Source organism: Oryctolagus cuniculus, chromosome X (assembly GCF_964237555.1).
Source record: "Oryctolagus cuniculus chromosome X, mOryCun1.1, whole genome shotgun sequence".
NCBI lineage: Eukaryota > Metazoa > Chordata > Mammalia > Lagomorpha > Leporidae > Oryctolagus > Oryctolagus cuniculus.
In genome coordinates this window covers 107,952,573-107,955,416 of record NC_091453.1, presented here as the reverse complement: position 1 = coordinate 107,955,416, position 2,844 = coordinate 107,952,573, and the positions used below count along the sequence as shown (strand labels likewise).

General features: G+C 47.3%; 1 pseudogene; it reads right to left on the bottom strand.

Moving 5' to 3' along the window:
• Positions 1 to 714: 714 nt before the first annotated feature.
• LOC100340605 (small ribosomal subunit protein uS13-like) lies at positions 715 to 1,201 on the bottom strand (annotated as a pseudogene).
• Between the last annotated feature and the right edge of the window lie 1,643 nt (positions 1,202 to 2,844).

The following is a 2,844-nucleotide window of genomic DNA, read 5'->3' as shown; positions in this document are numbered from 1 at the left end:
AAAATAGGAGTAAGAAATTTCCTTTACAGCTTAAGTAAGGCTTTACAGAATGTTGCTGTTGTAGAACTGCGGGGTGATCATGCTTCTTATCTCAACCAAAGAACAATTTCCACAGCAAGAGAGGCTGTGAGCAAAGCGAGTTCTATGGAAAGCAAGAAACCAGAGGAACTGCCAAAGAAGCTTGGCGGTGCTGGCTCTTTTATCACAAGTTGCTGCTGTCTGGCCCCTTTCTGAAATCTGGATCCGATTTTAACCAATCAGGGGAGGAGTAAAAACAACAACCAATCAGGAGACAGGGGTAACCATCAATCAGGAGGTCAGAATAACTACCAATCAGAGATCAGGGATAGTAATCAATCAGAAAGCAGAGATAACAACCAATCAGAGAACTGAAAGTGTATGCTAATGAGACATGTTATGTGAACCAATCAGGGAATTGAAAGCACATGCTTATGAGCCAGGCTACATGAACCAATCAGGGAAATGACATTGGACTAGCCTTTTTAGTATAGAAGTGGGCACAGGTCTCAAATCAGGTCTGTTGGGCACACTCAACATCCCAATATTACATTGTATGTATTTTTCCCATCTCCAGTCTCCCTCTTGCTCAGGGATCCAGATTTATATAGTGAGTTTTTTGTTGCTATGTTTTTCTTTCCTATCCAGGGTCCCCTGGAATCCCTATCATGATAATCAGATTTTTGTATAAGTACATTACCTATTTATTAACAGACAAAGCTCACAGACACATTTCTTCCTGGACACACACACAGTACAGCTGCGGCACCCAGTGGTCTTTGGTGCTGGCCTCTGACATGAAGGCCCCAGAAGTGGTGCAGCCCTCTATGAGTGGGGATCTTCTTGGGCCGCTCCAGGTCCTCACGGAGCTTGTCATCCAGACCATTGGCCAGAACCTGGCTGTACTTGCCATCTTTTCCGTCCTTCTGTCCAGGAATCAGTCTGAGATCTTGTACTGACGTGCATTCTGCATAATGGTACTTACCTGTTCCACCTCATCCTCAGTAAGTTCTCCTGCTCTCTTGGTGAGGTCAGTGTCTGCTTTCCTCAGCACCACGTTGGCATATTTTCATCCCACATCCTTAATGGCGGTGATGGCAAAGGTTATTTTGTGCCGCCCATGGATATTAGTGTTGAGTACTCTCAAAGTGCGCTGGAACTTCTCGGGGAACACTGGAGACATGGCAGCGGCAAAACTGGCACCGTGCAGGCCTCCTGTGGAAGAGCACAAGCAGATATTTTTCAAACATTTATTTATTTATTTATTAAAAGGTAGCTTTACAGAGAGAGGGATGGGGAGACAGAGACAGAGATCTTCTATCTGCTGGCTCTACACCTAAATGGCCACAAATGCCAGGGCTGTGCCACACCTAGGCCAGGAGCCAAGAGCTTCTTCCAGGTCTCCCACATGGGTGTAGGGGCCCAAGGACTTGGGCCATCTTCAGCTGCTTTCCCAGGCACATTAGCAGAGGGCTGGATCTGACTCGGAACAGCTGGGGCTTGAACCATCCCTGCTATGAGGTGCCCTCACCTTTGCTTAACCTACTGTGCCACAGTGCTGGCTCCATTTTTTAATGTTTATTTATTTTTTGAAAGGGTAGAGTTACAGAAAGAGAGGGAGAGAGAGAGAGAGAGAGAGAGAGAGAGAGAGAGAGAGAGAGAATCTTCCACCCATCGATTCACTCCATAAATGGCCACAGTGGCCTGAGCCTGGATTGTCTGAATCCAGGAGACCGTTTTCTCTGGGTCTCTCATGTGGGTCAAGGAACTCAAGGACTTAGGCTGTCCTCTGCTGCTTTCCCAGGCCATTAGCGGGAAGTTTAATCAGAAGTAGAGCAGGCAGAACTGGAACTGGTGCCATATTAGATGCTGGTTTCACAGGCAGCGGCTTTACCTGCTACACCACAAGGCTGGCCTCAGATTTTTTCTTAAAATTACAGGCAGGCCATTGTTCTCGCATGGCTGGTTAAGCAGCCATCTGCGATGAGGCATCCCAGTTGGGCACCAATTTGCTGCCATTTGGGCAGAGAACCAGCAGATGAAGCGCGCTCTCTGTGTGTATGTGTGTGTGTGTGTGTGTGTGTTTGTGTGTGTGTATGTCCCCATCTCTCACTGTAACTATGCCTTTCCATGAATGAATAAAAGAACATTGAGCCGGCGCCGTGGCTCCCTAGGCTAATCCTCCGCCATGTGGCGCCAGCACACCGGGTTCTAGTCCCGGTCGGGGCGCCAGATTCTGTCCCGGTTGCCCCTCTTCCAGGCCAGCTCTCTGCTGTGGCCCGGGAGTGCAGTGGAGGATGGCCCAAGTGCTTGGGCCCTGCACCCCATGGGAGACCAGGAGAAGCACCTGGCTCCTGCCATCGGATCAGCGCGGTGCGCCAGCCGTGGCGGCCATTGGAGGGTGAACCAACGGCAAAGGAAGACCTTTCGCTCTGTCTTTCTCTCTCATTGTCCACTCTGCCTGTCAAAAAATAAAATAAATAAGTAAATAAATAAGCTATACACAATGTCAAAACCTTTAAAAAAAAAAGAACATTGAAAGAAGGCAGTCTGAGAAGGCTATATACTATACGATTCCAACTATGTAACCTTTTAGAAAAGGCAAATCAATGGAGACATAGTTAGTGGGGAGGAAAGATTGAATGGGCAAAGCACAAAGGAGTCTAGGGCAGTGAAACTATTCTATGTTGCTATATTAGTGGACATATGTCATTACAAATTTGTCCAAACCCATGTAATGCACAAACCCCTAAAGGGAACCCGAACGTAAATTATGCTCTTTGGGTGATCATAATGTGTCAAGGTAGCTTTCACCAACTGTAGTAA